The sequence below is a fragment of the Taudactylus pleione genome, unplaced genomic scaffold (assembly GCF_031769625.1).
Source record: "Taudactylus pleione unplaced genomic scaffold, aTauple2 ptg000019l, whole genome shotgun sequence".
Lineage (NCBI taxonomy): Eukaryota > Metazoa > Chordata > Amphibia > Anura > Myobatrachidae > Taudactylus > Taudactylus pleione.
In genome coordinates this window covers 28730808-28749707 of record NW_028284421.1, presented here as the reverse complement: position 1 = coordinate 28749707, position 18900 = coordinate 28730808, and the positions used below count along the sequence as shown (strand labels likewise).

At 46.9% G+C, this 18900-nt stretch overlaps 1 protein-coding gene across 1 annotated transcript in view; it reads left to right on the top strand.

Annotated features, from left to right (window-relative positions):
• REC114 (REC114 meiotic recombination protein) overlaps nt 1-18900 on the top strand; it is a 286120-nt gene that overhangs the window by 188821 nt on the left and 78399 nt on the right. The window lies entirely within an intron of this gene.

The window sequence follows — 18900 nt, the reverse complement described above, 5'->3', positions numbered from 1 at the left end:
TTAATGGTCAGGCCGGCCCCAGTGATCTGTTTCAATGCATCATCCAAATGGATCAAGTGGTCCTCCCAGGTCTGACTGAACACCACAATGTCATCCAGATAAGCGACCACTTGGCCCTCCCGGCCCTCCAGCAGGTGATTAACCAGGCGCTGGAATGAGACTGGGGCATTTTTCATCCCAAAGGACATGACTAAAAATTCATACAGCCCATATGGGGTGATAAAGGTAGACTGCTCACGTGCCTCAGGTGACAAAGGGATCTGCCAGTAACCTCCAGGTTGAGATCCATAATGGTGATGTATCGTGCCGAGGCCAGCTGACTTAACAGGTCATTCATCCTGGGCATGGGATATGCATCAAATACTGTGGCCTCATTTAACCTGTAGTCCACACAGAACCGTGTGCCCCCACACTTCTTTGGGACCAGCACTACGGGCGTTGCCCATGAACTACTGGACTTCTGTATTACCCCTAGGTGCAGCATTTCATCCACTTTCCGCCTCATTGCCTGTTACACCTCTAAAGTGCTTCTGTATGCTGGCTGTCTAAGTGGGGTTTGGTTCTCTGTCTACATGATGTGTGACTAGGTGTGTCTTCCCTGGCCTTCCTGTGAAAAAGGTCTGGTAGGGGCGCGTCGTGTCAGACAGCTGACTTTGCTGCACCTCGGTTAACTCCTCCCCATACTGGGCATCTGTTAGGGTACCATCTGACGCTGCATCGGCAGTGAGGTCCAAAAGTGGGTCCGGTCACGGTTCCTCTTCCAGGAGGCTGCAAACTGCTAGCACGCATGGGTCCTTGTCGTGGTAGGCCTTGAGCATATTTATATTATAGACACTATGGGCTAAATTTGCTAAGATTCGAGATAGGTCAAGATGACCATCTCGGGTGATTAATTCATTTTTTTCCTGCTTGCAAATTTACTAAAGGTAAAGTCGGGTGAGTTAGGGAGAGATTTCTCTCATCTCACTTGTAAAACTCGGGTGAGATAGCAATCTCGAATGAAATCACCATCGGGCAAATCGGAAGTACTTTTCACCTAAAACCTACATCTCTCAAATTTATCAAGAATCGGGATGACAAGCTCGGCTAAGATGGGAGCAAACTCTCTATCAAAATCACTTTTCAAACTCTCAACCCCCTGAGCTGCGAGATGGTCAGAAACATACACAAATCATTGTGATTTCTGTATGTTTCTTTCTGTAAATGGTAAAAATAGGGTTAATTTATTTTTAAAAAAATGACGTGAGGTCCCCCCCCAAAACACTAACCAGCCCCGGACTTGCCAGCTAGTCCTGGTTCTTAACATTACAGGGGGAAAAAAGTGTAGGGTTCCACTGTAATTTAAGAACCAGCAGCAGGGACAGAGCTTATTTTAAATATACAGTAAAAAAAAATTGATGTGAGGTACCCGTATATTTAAAACCAGCCCTGGACCCTTTCTAATGGGGGAATGATGCCACAGCCAGGGGTGCCTTTTCACCGGGCCCCCCACCCGCAGCATCATCCCATACCATTTGTCAGCCCAGGCCAGGGATCCCTGGGGAGTTGGGGACCCCCCCAATAAAGGGGTCACCCTCTCCAGGGCAACCCTGGCCTAGGCTGATAGCCCAGGGCTATCCCTGCCACCTCTGGGCAGTGGGTTGATTGTGTCTGTGTATTGTGTAAAAATTAGAATATTTCACATTGTCTATACAATGAAACTACAGGTCCCAGCAAGCCTCCCCCACATGCTGGTACTTGCAGAACCACAAGTACCAGCATGCGGGGCATTAAGGGCTTAATGGTACCTGTAGTTCACCTGTAAATAAAACACAACACACACCGTCAAAATAAAATGTTATTACATACATATGAGGGTTGTTCAAAAAGTAATGCCTAAATGCTCAGAACTCAAATTTTATTATAGATACAGATTTTAAAATTTGCAGTAAAATACTTTGAAGTCTTAGTAACAGAATGACTCTACTAAAAAAATTCACCATCTGCCCTCAAACATTTTCTCCACCTCTCAACCCAAGCTGTGAATCTACTTTGGAAAAATTCCAGTGGTTGGTGTTTGACCCAGGAAAGTGTGGCATTTTTAACAACCTCTATGTCTTCAAAATGTTGACCATGGTAACAGTTTTTGAGAGGGTCAAACAGATGAAAGTCAGAAGGGGGCAAATCAGGACTGTATGGTGGATGTGGCATCATTGCCCACCCCATTTTGGCAATGGCCGCAGATGTTGCCATCGAAGTGTGAGGTCTGGCATTGTCGTGGTGTAAGATGACATTTGGCAGTCGAATTGTTGACTTTTTTTTGCTAATGGCTTCTTTCAGCTTCTTAAGTGTAATAATGTATCGATCACTGTTGATTGATTGGTTTTGTTCCAAGTAATCGATGAGAATAACACCTCGGCAATCCCAAAAGAATGTGGCCATGACTTTGTTTACGGAACGCTGTGATTTAAACTTTTTTGGCCTAGGTGAACTTAGGTGTTTCCATTGCTTTGATTGGGCCTTTGTTCCTGGGTCATAAAGGAATACCCAGGTCTCATCTCCTGTAATGACATTTTCCAAAAACGTCTCAGGGTTGGCTTCAAAGTTGGTCAAAAGGTCATTGCACACTTCCACCCTCTGGGCCTTATGATCCCTGGTTAATTGCTTTGGAACCCATTTAGCACACACTTTACGATATCCCAAATAATTGATTAGTGACTTTACAGTGCCATGGCTACATTCAAGTTCATCACTGATATCTCTGATGGTCACACAATGGTCTTTCTGAATCATGGCATCGACTTTGTGTCAGTTCTCTGCTGTCACTGCAGTTGATGGTCTGCCACCATGAGGTTTGTTGCACACGGACTATTCTCCCAATTGAAAACGCTTCATCCACCTTCCGACATTGCTATAGTCAATTGTACGCTCACCATACACTTTTTTCAGTCTTCTGTGGATTTCTGTAGCACTGCAGCCTCCTTTTTCCAGAAATTCAATGACGGCTCTTTGTTTCATCTTGGATTCCATGGTATTTCTTGGACTACCTAAACAAAACTACATATATAGGGCCTGATCCAGAGCCGGACGCTATTTGCGCTCGCTTGTTCAGAAAAAGGGGCTGGCTATTTAAATTGAGCGCTCGCTCTTTGCGGTCTGTTGACGCCTCTATGTCTGAGCGAGCAAACGAAATATGCGCTCGCTATTTTGTAAACACGCCTCCTGGCCGTTTGCATCATACGTCATCTCCGCTATTTATTAGATTAATCGAGTACATCGAAAGGAGTCTGAACTGCTCGCAGTGCTTGTGGTTGGATTTTCTTACCGCAATCATGCGAACAGTTCAGGCTAAGAGACAATCAAGTGACGTGGCCGATGACGCTGCTTTGTTAATTATGCACACCCTTAAAACGCCCGTTTTGACCGTTTGGCACGCCTGCGTTCAGATCTCCACACCCCGTTTTCAAGCACCCTACCCTGTTACCACCCACAAACGCCTCATCCTGTCACTCAAATTAGCAGGCACTCGCTATTTTGCAAATACACGATTTCCGACCGCACTGACTGGTTGGCGCATGCGCATTACGACCCATACGCATGCGCAGATGTGCGAACATCACTCGGAGCGAACGAGCGGCCGCTTACGAGCGGCTCTGAATCAGAGCCATAGTTAGCAGACATATTAAATTACAAACTGACAAAGTTTCAAATAAATGTTGCATATTATTTCAGAGTTATAAGCATTTAGGCATGACTTTTTGAACAACTCTCGTACATACACACACATACATACATACATACATACTCACCTGGTACCAGATGTTCAAGTCCTCTTGTCAACGTACAGTATCCAATGGAATTACCTGTAAAAAAAGCTCCAATACTCATCTTTTGTCCCCCCGATGTTCTCCGCAGTAATCCAGAGGGACCCGGCTACTCTGTATCAACACGCATCAGCATGTTGATACAGTAACAATAATGAGAACTCAGGGCTTGAGCTCTCATTATTGCTGTGACGTCAGCCAAGTAGCGGCTGCTTACATTAGCGGACGCTCATTGGCTGGGACCCATGTGGCCAATGAGCAGCTCCTCCACGTGGGTCCCGGCCAATGAGCGTCCGCTAATGTTAGCCGCCGCTTATTGGCTGGCGGCCCAGGATTAATGTCAACTCTTTCCCACGAGCTGTCATTAGCGTGCTGTAACAGCATGCAGAAACATGTTGTTACAGTGTATCCGGAGCTCGTATTGGATTTCTGCGGAGAACATCATGGGAAATAAAGGTGAGTATTGGATCTTTTTTTAACAGGTAATTTGTTTGGATACTTTACGTTGACAAGGGATCGGGAACATCTGGAAACAGGTGAGTATGTGTAAGTGTGTTTATGGATGCAATAAAGCTTTATTTTCACGGTGCGTTTTATTAACCATTTCTTTACAGGTGAACTACAGGTACCAGTGGGCCCTTAATGCCCCGCATGCTGGTACTTGTGTTTCTCCAAGTACCAGCATGCGGGGGAGGCTGGCTGGGAACTGTAGTTCCACTGTAAAGACAATGATGAAAATTCTACACCTAAGACTACCAAACCGCCACCCACTGCCCAGGGGTGGCGGGGATAGCCCTGGGCTATCAGCCCAGGCCAGGGGTGCCCTAGAGAGGGGGATCCCTTTGTTGGAGGGGTCCCCAGGGATCCCTGGGCTGACTAGCAGTCAGGGCTGATGCTGCGGCTGGGGGTCCGGGCATCAGCCCCCCATTAGAAAGGGTCCAGGGCTGGTTTTAAATATACGGGGTACCTCATAACAATTTTTTTCTCCGTATATTTAAAACCAGCTCTGTCCCTGCTGCCTGGTGCTGGTTCTTAAATTACAGTGGAACCCAACACATTTTTTTCCCTGTAATGTTATGAACGAGGACTGGCTGGCAAGTCCAGGGCTGGTTAGTGATTTGGAGGGGGACCTCACGTAATTTTTTTGTTACAATTAACCCGTTTATTACAGGCACAACACAAGCAGCTTACACATATCTCACTGATATGTGCAGGCTGTTTTCTGGGGAAAGTGGTGCTGAGAGAAATCACTGCAATCTCGGGTGATATAACTCACTCGAGCTTGCTTTAAAATCACCCGAGAATCTCGATCTACAAACACCAATCGGCAAACTTGTTTTTCTACAAATCGCCTGTTGGTAAATGTGGTATAAAAAAAAGTGGAAAAAAAAAAAAATCACCCGAGTTCAGGCGAGTTATGCCGAGATGAATCACTTTGAAAATCAGGTCAATCCCAATTCTTTGTAAATTTACCCCTATGTCTCTTTCCACCCTCTCCTCTGGCAATGGCATAGTTCACATCCTTTATGCGCTGGACTACCATGTACGGTCCTTCCCATGCAGCCTGCAGTTTGAAATGCCTCGTCGGAATCAATACCAGAACCTTCTGCCCCACCTCAAATACATGCTCCCTGGCATTATGGTCATACCAGTGCTTCTGCCTGGCTTGCGCAGCCTTAAGATTGCTCTGGGCCAACCCCATCAAGGTCTGTAGCTTTTCCCTAACCTGCATGACATAATGCACAACAGATGTCTCAGGGTTGGCTAGTTTCCCTTCCCAGCCTGCTCAGATCAAATCCAAGGGACCGCGCATTTTGTGTCCATACAGGAGTTCGAAGGGTGAGAAGCCAGTGGATTCCTGCGGTACCTCGTGGTATGCAAAGAGGAGTGCGGCAGGAATTGCTCCCAGTCTCTTCCCTGGGACTCCACAAATGTATGGAGCATTTGCTTCAGGGTGCTGTCAAACCTCTCCACAAGTCCATTCCCAGCCGGGTGATAAGGCGAGATGATCAGGTGATCCAACTGCATCCTTTTGTACAGGCTCTGCATGAGGCTGGACATGAACTGCGGGCCCCGGTCGGTCAGCATCTCCTTCGGGAACCCTACCTGGGAGAAGATGGTGATAAGGGCATCCGCTTATGGCATCTGCCCTAATGGAGGAGAGAGCTACAGCCTCCGGGTACCGGGTGGCGTAGTCTACTACAGTCAGGATGTATTCTTTCCCTGAGCTGCTAGGAATTGCAAAGGGCCCTACAATGTCTACGGCCACCTGCTCAAATGGTTTGGCAATAATGGGAAGGGGAATAAGGGGGGCTTTCCCTTCATCCCCAAACTTCCCCACTAACTGACAGGTATGGCAGGACCTATAGTAGCTTGGTATGTCCTGCAGCATGCCTTGCCAGTATAACTTGGGCGTCAGGCGTGCTCACGCCAAGGTGCCCTGCTAGGGGTATTTCGTGCGCTACCCTAAGATGACTCTCGCGGTAAGTTTGGGGTATTATCAACTGTCGCTCTGTAACTTGCCCTGGGATGGTACCAGGGACAGAGCGCTCCCTGTACAAGCAACCATTCTCCCAGTACAGTCTGTGTTTGTGTTTTGCTTTGTCAGGCTCATCAGCTTCTTCTCTGAGGGGGAGTAGGTTGAGGTTAATCCTGAGTTCTGCCTGAAATGCTAGACTCTCTAAGGCAGTCATTCCCAACCTCAGTCCTTAAGGCACACTAACAGTCCTGGTTTTAGTGATTGCCATGCTGCAGCACAGATGGTTAAATCAAATTAACTGGGATACTAATTAAGTCACCTGTGCTCAAGTATGGCTATCCTTAAAACCAGGACTGTTAGTGTGCCTTGAGGACCGTGGTTGGGAACCCCTGCTCTAAGGCAATCTCATTGTGTGGTTGGAGTACATCCTGTGTGTGTGTGTGACCTGCTCTCACAGGGGGATCAGGGGGGGGGGGTCACAGCTGCAGCATGTCCTACTTCTCCCTTTAAATGTTTGGTCTGAGACTGTGTAGTGACCATACACACATGTATGGCAGCATCCTCATCAGACATATCAGAAATGTACAGAGGTTTCCCCTGATCCCTCCCACGCAGAGGCACATTATTCCCACCAGTGATGCACGCATTAGCAGAATTATCTTCTACAGTGGAACAATATATTATCAGCATTATCAACGTTAATGCGACCTGGTGTATTCTCACTGGATACCTGCCAATAAACATGAGCATTTTCAACATTACATGAAATCACTGCCCCCTTCTCACACATGGGGTTAGTGGGAGAAACTGGTAACATTTCAGTAGAGTCATCAGGTTCAGTCACATAGGTGGCCCGCATGCGGCCCAGGTCTGTACCCAACAATACATTTGCAGGCAAATGGGGAAACACACCCACCTCCCGGAAACCCCTGTCCACCCCCCAGTCCAGGGTCATGGCTACTTTGGAGTGTGTTCCCCCAACACTGCGTACAGCAATTGTCTTTCCAGGAATAAAGATTTCCAGGTCCTTTAACGTGGGGTATACCAAAGTCAAATCAGCCCCAGTATCCCTTAGCCCCACAGTTACCTGCTCTCCTACGACCACGGTTTGCAGGTTCTCACTGGCACCCTCCTGCGATCCTCATGCATACAAAACTGCAGGTATGGGTTTCATTGGTGAGGCCCCTGCAGGAGATGGGGTCATCTTATTCTTTACCAGACAACTGGCACTGAGGTGCCCGGGATCACCACATACGTAACACCAGTGGCCCGTGGCCCAAACCGGTTTTCCCCCCACCCACTTTACTGGTGCTGAAACAGGCACCGCAGATGCATGGACAGGCGATGGGACAGCTCCTCCAGGTCGCTTCTCCTTCCAGGCAGGTTGCCCTGGCGATCCCCAACATTTCTTTGCGGTGGTGTTCCGGGTAGCAGCGTACTTATCGCCGTCTTGGGTTCGCGATCCAGGACCCACTCCTGGATTTCTGCTGGGCATAGGGAGATGAACTGCTCCTGCAGAATGAGGTCCTTTAACGCCTCAAAGTCTGTCACCTGCACTCCTTCCAGCCATTGTTGCAGGAAGGTTGTTAGCTGTGCGGACAGTCCTGCAAAAGTATCAGAGGCACTACTTGTTAGACCTCTAAACTACTGCCTGTAAGCTTCCAGGGTGATGTTAAATCGTGCCAACAATGCCTTCTTGATTTCAGCATAATTCCCATCCATCTCACGCGGAAGGTCGGCGAATGCATCTAGCGCTCGCCCTCTTAGGCCAGGGGTTAAGCAACTGGCCCACAGCTTCAAGTCCAATTGAAATTGACAGCAATTCTTTTCAAAAGTTCTGAAAAAGGTGTCCAGTTCACCCTCATTTTCCATCACTGGAAATTGATCTCGACGTGCTCGATGGACATTTGCGTCACTGGTTACAGGCTGATGGGCGAGCTTAGCTAACTCCAACTTGAGCCTGCGATCAGCCTTCTTTTCTTCTCGGTCCATGGCAGCTTTGCGTTCTGCAGGTCCCTGGCAACCACTTCCAGGTTCTTTGCGGCCTTACGCTCTGCAGCCTCTGTAGTATGGAACCTCTCCACAAGCTGCAGTACCATTGTCGGGTCAGGCTCTTTCACATACTTTGACTGCTGATACCGATCCATGGCAGAGTCCCCACTGGAGGAGTACGAGCTACGACGAGTGGGCCCGTACCATCCAGTGTCAACTTCCCCCCTCCACAACAGACCTGGAATCCGACTGACCCCCTCCAGCTACTTGCCTCTGGTCCGCATCTTTGAGGGCTTGAATCGCTCATTTGTCTGATTCTCAGTGATCATACCCCACTCCACACAGTTCCACAAGCTCTTCCTTCTTGAGCTTTCTGTAGTTCACGGGCATGATTCGTAAAAAAATAAATAAAAAGAACAGGGGAGGGGAACAAAAATTGCTTTCACTGTGTGACTTTTTACTAATGTAAGCTTTGAGTTTTGGAATCTGGTGAAATTGGGTTCCTCCCTCAGGGTATTCCCTTTTTCGCTTAAGCTTTTATAAAAATAAAACAATTTTTATCCCACCGCTGCTAACCAATTGTCACGGACCGCCGTGAGGACTCTTCCCAGATACGACAATCTGAGAGTCACCGCCGTGACCTTACACCGGTACCTCAGCACGTGAAGTTATTAACTCCGGTATCTGCCACCAGCAGGAGACCAATTTAACGCTAAAGCGTAAGGCAAGCTTCTGCTCTCACCTGTACACACAAATTATCAATATTTAAACATAGGTAACATGCCAAACATGAGGCGTTTGGGTCATAAAAACACAGATTCCAAGAACTAATATTAGTTTAGTTTCATTTAAGAAATATCTTCAAAGCTTATGTACAAAAATGTCAAACAATATAAGGATGTTATCAAAAGTCACAAACAGTTAATCACAATTTCAAGTAAACCAAAGAAAATAATAAAATGGGAGAAAATAGACCATTCAGATCACAATGAATTGAACAGCTTTAGGATGAGGCCTTCCAAATGACAAATTCAGGTGCCCTCTGTCTTGTCGACAGCCTCAAGCAGAGAATCATACCTTCTGACCAGTGAGCCTGTATTTTATCCCTGTGTGCCCAGCTATAACCCTCCCCACAGAGAGTGGGTGATTGGCTCACCCAAACTATTTGAAGTTGTGGGACAGCAAACTGATACCGCTTATACAGGTCAAAGTAAGGTCCTTTTTATGCCCAGCTGCACATCCTGACTCCAGGGTTGATAGACCTGGCCCCCTGGCGCTATGAACAGACCTTGCACTTTGTGTTCAATACCCACAACCACAGATTATAACAGTTGACCAAGTTTTATGATGCTATGGGAAGGAAAGCCCTTCTAACATTCATCCCAGCTTCAAAGAATTACACTAAGGGTTTTGACACCTCACATTAGCATGACATTATACGGATACACCTTCCTACAGAGAGACACATATATACTGACATATTCTGTAACAGGCCCCACTTCTTTAACAAAAAAATTGACTTTTTCATCACAATCATCTTCCCACCCTCCCACATAACTTCCCACTATTTCTCTATCAATTGATGGCACAACTATCTCCTCTAGCCCCAATGTGCGCTGTCTTGGAGTCATCCTGGACTCCTCCCTCTCCTTCAAACCACATATCCAGAACCTCTCACAGTCCTGTCATTTCCATCTTAAAAATATTTCCAGGATAAGACCCTTTCTCACCCAGGATGCTACTAAGACTCTAATACACTCACTGGTCATCTCCAGATTGGACTACTGTAACCTCCTCCTTTTTGGCCTACCCAACTCCCATCTCTTTCCTCTACAGTCTGTCCTCAATGCTGCCGCTCGAGTCATCTTTCTCTCCAAATGCTCTACATCTGCCTCGCCTTTCCTACAAGCCCTCCACTGGCTCCCCTTCAGAACCCAATTCAAGGTTCCCACACTCGCTTACAAAGCCCTCACACATTCCTCTCCCACTTACATCTCTGACCTCATCTCGCTTCACTTACCTGCTCACCCTCTTCGTTCAACAAATGCACACCGCCTCTCATGCGTACTGATTACTTCCTCCCACCTCCAAGATTTTGCCCGTGCTGCTCCCCACCTTTGGAACTCTCTCCCTCTCCCCATCAGACTCTCCACAATTCTTAAAACGGGCTCTCAAGACCCACTACTTCATCAAAGCCTTCCAGCTCTCATCCTAACCCGCTACTCCATGCTCCCTCTGTTCACGGTTAGTCACTTTTTTGGTTATGTAGTTTGTAAGGCGCTGCAGAACACTTGTGGTGCCATATAAACGTTTAGAATAACAACAACAACAACAATAAATTCCGGATTTTTCAGGTCGCCCTGAGCCAGCAGGAAATCAGCAGCAGAGTAAGAGTTTAAAACTCTCATTCACCTAGTATTCCACGCACTGATACCTGTAAGAGGCCAGTTAGTAGAGGAAGTGACTGTAGTGCCAAAGACCAAGGGCTATGCCGGCAGAGCATTGCGATTGTGGCTGTAGGTCACTGCATTGGACTAATTGCTAAGCATGGGAAGTGCTGTGAACTTTCATGTTCATTTACTTATTTTCTATATGCACCTGTGTAACCTGGCCTAGGCCTAAGTACTGTATGCTGTTCTTCAGTGTCTGCTGCCAGTAAAAAGACACTGTATTCACCTGAAATCTGCCTACTGAGTCCTTATTTCAAGTACCTGTTATACATATTGTAAAACAGGTACTTGATATGACCCATCGAGTCTGTCTGGGATTACATGAAGAGACAAAAGGATTTGAGCAAGCCTACATCCACGGATCTGTGGTTAGTTCTCCAAGATGTTTGGAACAACCTCTCTGACAAATTTCTTTAAAAACTGTGTGCAAGTGTACCTTGAAGAATTGATGCTGCTTTGAAGGCAAAGGGTGGTCACACCAAATATTGATTTGATTTAGATTTCTCTTCGGTTTTGAAAGCATTCTTACTTTGCAGCATTTTTCCACATCTACCTAAAACGTTTGCACAGTATTGGGTGTAATATATACAATATATATATATATATATATATATATATATATTATGGTTTGTTATTATGGTGAGTGAAGAGCCACTGTGATTTCTATTTAAACAATGTGGTCACATACCACGTTGCACCCTAAATCTAGGAATAGGGAGTTCTGCGGATTAGTGCTTTTAGTTTATTTGATTACGTTTTTTAATTAATCATTTTGTGATCACATTTTCTATGCACCCCTTTTAACCTGTTTAATCTAGCTTATGTCAGCTGTTTTCCTTTGTGCTTTGCAACAGGTATGCTAGGTGACTGTCACACCGTTAAAAGCAAAGTTGCTGTGAGCTTTAAATCAGATAGCATACCTTGAGTTTAACACTAACGTGATAGCTATTTCCATGTTATAATTCTGAGCAATAGAGTAGGCAGTAAAATGGGCTCCTTTGACGGGGGCTCCAAGTTTAAATGCATTCATGAACCAAAACCCCATTTTTTATTATTATTGTTATTTATTATGGTGAGTGGAGAGCCCCTGTGATTTCTATTTAAACAATGTGGCCACATACATTGTTGCACCCAAAATCTAAGAATGGTGAGTGCCGTAGTGCCGTGAATTAGTGCCCTATATTATATATATTATTTATTACCAGTTATTTATATAGCGCACACATATTCCGCAGCGCTGTACAGAGAATATCTTACCATTCACATCAGTCCCTACCCCAGTGGAGCTTACAAATCTATGTTCCCCATCACATGCGCACACACATACACACTATGGTCAATTTTGTTGGGAGCCAATTAACCTACCAGTATATATATATATGTGCGTGTGTGTATAGCATTCCCACTAGGCTGTTTTAGCATGGCGCCTCATCATAACCTGATTTTAAACTGTGATAATGCGCCCTGTCTTTTTGGAGACTCCCCGCTAACTTCAGCAGGTTGGCAGCACACATATTCACCCTGCTGCTGCCAGTATTTTAGTTTCACCTCCTGTCTGAAAGTGGAGGAGTCGGTGTTCCATAGCCAGCAGCACAAGGATGGACTCCTGCTTTCTGCGCCCTGCTCTGACGACAGGGGTGCTTGGTTTTGCCAATGAAGTGCACTTTACTGGTCCGGCGAAGACTGTGTTAGAGAGGGGGAGAGGTGAAGGTGGGACTGCTGGTCTGGGGCAGTGCTTGTTCCCCTCCTGCATCAGGGGAAGTGAGGGAGGAGAATGGCAGCCATCACGCTGGCCCAGAGCTTAAATGGAGGCTGAGAGGTAAGGCTGAGTATAGGAGAATGGGGCCTGGTGCCCGGGGAGATGGGCAGTGATATCACTGCAGGCTCGGCTTTAGCGAGTTCAGGCTCCGTGTAACACTTTGCAGCCGCCTCCCAACTAAGTAAGAGTGTGACAGTGTCATGTCCACAACAAAAGTGAGGAGTAGGTGTTTGAATACGGCTCCTTTCCAGATGTTGCTGAGCAGATAATACATCAGTGCAATAGCAAATGTGAGATTAATTCGTTATTTTATTATTTTCCATCCAGGGGATGTTTATTACCAGTTATTTATATAGCGCACACATATTCCGCAGCGCTGTACAGAGAATATGTTTATAAGAGTTTATAAGTTTAGAAAATGTGAGAGAAAACTCAAATTTTTAAACCCAGCCAATGAAATAAAGTCACAGAACATGCAAACTCGCATGTTTTTCAGCCTCAAAAAACTCTCAACATTTAAACTCTCATCCAGGTGTTTCCTGTTTTGAAAATACAACTCGATCAATGCATTAGTCTGACAGTTTTACTCAGAGCCGGCCCTAGGCATAGGCATTCTAAGCAAATGCCTAGGGCGACTGGAATGCCTAGGGGCATTCGGCTCTGCAGCTTCCCCTGCCCTCCGGAGCTCAGCTGTTCATTCTCAGTCATGTAAACTGCCCGCATCCTTTGCATCAGCCAAAGGATGTTCCGCAGGGGCTGCTGGGAAATGTAGTTCCTTTAACCTCTGTGGACAGTCTTACAGTGGTGGAAAGGACTACGTTTCCCAGCAGCCCCTGCTGGGTGGCTGTGTATTCGGGGGCAGGAGCCGAGCCAGTGGCTTGAATACCAGCCCCGGGGGATCTGATTCAATGTGTATCTGATGATCTGTCACCATACAGCCACATGCTTCTCATGCTGCAGCAGTACAGTGGGACTAACACCCAGCCAGTCACATGGTTGTGATATCACCAAGGTTCTTTGCTCACTTCGTTCTAGCTGCTCATCTACCCTGATGGTAAGTACTAACTACAGTAACTCCCCAGCAGCGCTGCTATTTCCCCCTGTTGATAAATAATGTTGTGTGTATATGCATGTGCTGAGGCTACATGTGTGGGTGTATGTATTTTACGTATGCGAGTTGAGCCTACATATGTGTCTATGTTTGTTTACTGAGACTGCATGGTGTGTGCATGTGTGCTGATATTGTGTGCATGTGTGCTGAGACTGCATGGTGTGTGCAAGTATGCTGATACTGTGTGCCGAGACTGCATGGTGTGTGCATGTATGCTGAGACTGCATGGTGTGTGCATGTGTGCTGATATTGTGTGCATGTGTGCTGAGACTGCATGGTGTGTGCATGTGTGCTGAGACTGCATGGTGTGTGCATGTATGCTGATACTGTGTGCATGTGTGCCGAGACTGCATGGTGTGTGCATGTGTGCTGAGACTGCATGGTGTGTGCATGTGTGCTGAGACTGCATGGTGTGTGCATGTGTGCTGAGACTGGGCCTGATTCAGACCCGGTCGCAAGCGCTGAGCGCTCGCAACCGGGTCGATGTTTGCCCACTGGGCATGCGCACGACGGAGCCGGCTCCTTCTCGCGCATACGTGAGACCCGGCTAGCGACGGGTGCTCCGTCGCTCCAGGTCTCGCACCAAAGGGAGCGAGCTGTAGATGGTGATTGACAGCAACCCCGTTTGGTAGGCGTGGCCGGGGGGGGTGGCTTCACAAACAGAGGCGTTCCCAAGCGAATGCCTATCATTTGTGGGCGGCCCCATTGCAGGCTTGCCTACCCTCCCGATTTGGCAGGGAGCCTCCCGATTTTCGGGTGCCGCTCCCGGCCCCCCGGAAAGGCAGGCAAGCCTCCCGGCATCCGGCAACCCTCCCCACCACCCCCAAGAATAAACGAAAAAACCCCGCAGCAGGGGGGCCGGTGACGCAATTCGCGTTGAATCGCGTCATCGTGGCCCCGCCCCCTTGGTTCACAATGCCAAAAATAATGGCATTGTGAAGAGGGGGCGGGGCTATGATGACGCGAGCACGCAGCTCCACCCCCGGCTCCGCCCCCAAAAGTGACATCATGGCCGGGCACGCCCCCCGCTGTTAGCTGACAATCAGCTCCCTCCCGGAAGGAGGGAACTGATTGTCGGCAAGTATGCCCCATTGACATCACAAGTCATGTCAGTGGGAGAGCTTCCGGCTCTATTAGAGCCAGAAGCTCTCTGGGGCTTACGGCCACGAGACCCTACCGCAAGGGTCTCATCACAAGCCTGATGGTCGCAATGGTCTTGACCATCGCGACCATCATCCTGGCCGCTCGCAATAGCTGTGGGTGGCACAAAAAAAAAAAATGCCCTGTCTGCAGGGGCTTACCTGTGCCCCTTTTGTACGGACATGGGCTTCCCTGTGCCCGTCTGTGTGGGTATGGCATCACCCTAATTGTGCATCTGTCTGTGTGATCATGTGCTTACCTTTGTGTGCCCATCTTTACAGACATGGGTCTATCTGTGCCCCTGTCCGTGAGGGTATAGGCGTACCTGTGTCCTTGTCTGTGCAGGCATGTGGTTACCTGTATGTGCACCGGTCTGTGGCCGTTTTGTTAATCTTTTGTATTGTATTTTGGGGACACATTTTGACAGATTTATATTAGGGATTCCAGTAAGAGAACATTGTTTCATCTACACCAGTTATGTCAACCTTGTGGGCCGCATGCAGCCCCTATTGCATGTTTTTGCAGCCCGCTTTAGCTATACTTAAGAAAGTGCAATGCAGCCCGCCAGGTGTGCTCCGGCTGCCGCTAACGGAGCTCAACTCTGATCGGACAGCATTCACTGTCCTGCATATGCGCACTATGGCAGAGATGGGAAAGTGTCCTCTGCACGTGCAACGCTGCCTTGGCTGTTCCAATTCTGCAGCCCGCCACATTCCGCGCCCTCAGTGTGTGCCAGCTGGAAGAGACGGCTGTGTATGATTAGGACTCACTCAAAGTTCTCACACTCGCTTACAAAGCCCTCACACACTCCTCTCCCATTTACATCTCTGACCTCATCTCCCTTCACTTTTTTGGTTATATACTGTGTAAGGTGCTGCGGAACACTTGTGGCGCCATATAAATAAAGGATGATAATAATTAGGAAGATGGTAAACTAGAAGGGGGGACACACGGAGCAAGAGGGGACACAGAGGGCATGTGAATAACAGCTCTCAGCTCACAATGATATGTGAATGATATGTGGTGCTATTATTATATAGGGGAGAGGGAACCAGCATGTTCTGCACTGTAGGAGGGGACCATACAGTGATATATGAGGGGAAATAACGCAGCTTTTTTCTTTTCTTGCAGTCCGCACACTCTTAGACCTTGAACATTCGTCCCAGTTGGGATTTTGAGTTTGACATGCCTGATCTACACCTTTCTGTTCACTATTACCCCCTTCTAACCAAGCCTTTCTCCACTAGCCTCGACCTTCATCCCCTCCGATACCCATATGATAAATTTGTCACCGTTTGCTCCACCCACCTATTAATACCATAATACACCCCTCACCCATATATCTTCCTCAGACATTTCCATCTCTCTTTCACAGCACAGGCACTACTATGGTGGTAAAAGGGGCCCCAATTGTCCCTCCCCAGATCCGCCACTGTTCCTACTAATTCTGCTCCTTCTCCTAGTTGCCAGCAATCCAGCCACAACTCCCCAATTTCAGCATCCCCTTTCTTGTGCACTATTTGGAATGTTAGATCTGTCTTTAAGAATCTGGCCTCTATTCATAATTTTTTTTATCTTTAATGTCCTAAAGTTATCATCCACACTTCTCCAGTTGATGACTACACCTACTTAATGGCTGGCCACAACACATTCAGAAGGTCCCTTCCATTGCATTTTCCTCGTGGGCCCTTCACGCCCCAGTCCAACACTGTATACAAATAAATAAATATATATATATATATATATTTATATCCATATAGATGTTTACATGTGTGTATGGTGGGGTGTCGGCATCGGCAAGTGCATACACATTTGCCAGTGCCGACAGCGATGAACCAACGGCGGGAGCCATGCTGCATTCGGCAGCATGGCCCTCGCTAACGATGCCGCTTGTCGGGCCTGCATGAAGGTCCTACAGGCAATGTTGCGCGGGAGTGCGCATCATCAGCGACATAGTGGGTACACACTAGACCATGTGCCCAGTATGTCATCCGACCCGCCGGATAGGATGTCATATTGTCTAATATGTACCCGGCTTAAGATTGGTGGTGGGATTATTTGCTAGGGGGCACCAGTCAAAATTTTGCCTAGGGCACCAAATTGGCTAGGGCCAGCTCTGGTTTTACTGCTACACTCTCACATTTTCTAAACTCTCGCCCTATTACATTTGGCCCCAAGTGTTTGTTTCCTGTGTTCTCCTTGTATATCTTACCTATGTGAGGTTACACTGGGCCCACATTATGCTGTTGGTTGGGTGTTTATGGCTCATGTTTTTATTCATTCAACCATTATCTGTCTAAGTTTCTGTTGTATGAATGATGGAGTGCCATGAGGAGATTCCTCTTTTCTGGCGCACGTACAGGTGTGCCCTCCTCCGTGATCAGCACCCTGCCCTAAATAAAATCCTAGAGTGAACACTAACATATATATATTATGTGTGTATGGTTTTTCTTCTAGGAATGTGTTTTTGTAAAATTCAGTAAAATGCACATAAAATATTTGGCCTGATTCATTATGGATCACTATTGCAACTGCGATTATGCACGCAGTCTCACTGCGAAAATATGCTAATGCAGGACGCCCACTTTACCTTACACACATCCGTAATACTTTGCAAGTCTACCAAACTATTGAGTACCATCACAGCCTCACGCACACTTGCACAAGGTCATACCTTATTCAGAAATTGCTAACCTCATTGCACACAGTGAAAGCCTAAGCTGCGTATGGCATCGCAGTGGCTAATTTCTGCACGCCCTTGTAACTGCATTCAAACGCAATGGCACGCCTGCGTTTCACCGACCCCCGTCACCACCCCCAAACGGTCACTTTCTGTCAATCACTCTGTGATGGGTCTGCGTAGTGACTGCGATCACAGTCCGATCGCAGTGAAGTCTTCGAGCACTGCAATGCATACGCATGCGCAGAACACAACAATCTGGCAATTGCATACGTAAATGCAGTTGCGATCGGTAATGAATCAGGCCCATTGACAATGTGAGATACATTTGTGACTCGATTCTTAGACGACAATTAAATAAACAATATATTTGCTATTTTTAGTGTTAAGTTACTAGTCACATTGCCGCTACAGTTACCCTTCAGGCAGGATTCCATGTTATTGTCAACCCCATACTGCCAGTACACTTATTCACAAAGCTATGCTGTGTCACAGAAAAGCAGCATTGTGCTGATTTTTGTTCACAGAGAAAGATAAAAAAAAGCAACACGCACCTCCTTTGTCTCCCCCTAGTTGTAAAAGATCAAGCTTTGCTACAGCAATGTTACTGCTTTAGAAATCCTCAGAAATAAAGGTGTACGTGAGCAGCATTCATATCAAGGGAGATGGCAGGAAACTTAGGCTCTGCTCTCCCAAATTGCTTTGTGTTGTCATTAAAAACATGCTATGCTTTATTTCATTGGCTGGAACGGTCTGCATGAGAAGGTTCACTTTCATGTAATTAAAATAAAAAGGACACCACCCTCCATTCTGAATTTATATTTTAATCCATTGACCTGAATAACATGGTAATTTCAGCTACTAAATGATTGCCTTGGAATATCAACAAGCATATTTTTTTTAAATGTACCATCTGATATGCTGTGGATTTTGTGCATGCGGCATACATTTACGTCCTGCATTTATAATCCAGGCATGCACCAGTTATCCACAGTTACCGAGAACAGCCTCAGATCATGGAAAAGTGGCTAGGTACCAATTACAGTGGTTCCCGCCCTGTGATCACTTGGTTGATCACTGGTCATTCAAAGGGCTTGATTCTGTCGGACGCAGTGGACCAATGTTTTTCATCTGAGTTGCACCGCGCATGCGTCCTGATTTTGTTTGTACAGAGTCGAAGAACAAATTTAATGCATGGTAGCAGAAATGTAAGGGGTGTTCCTGGATGGTGACTGGAAAGTAACAGGGTAACTAAAAACTAGATGCATTGAGATGTTGCAAGTGTGTCACTGAAAGTGGTTGCTTTCAGGAGGCCATACTGAGACAGAGAAACTGTACCTGCCATAGGACTGGTGCAAGTCAGTAATGCTACGTCTATAGATGCTGCGAGTGGGCATCTCGGTTTTTGCACATTCAAAAGTGTGGATGTATACCATGAAAAGGCTTTGTAGTGACATTAGCATAAAGTTGCAGATGCAACTGCAGC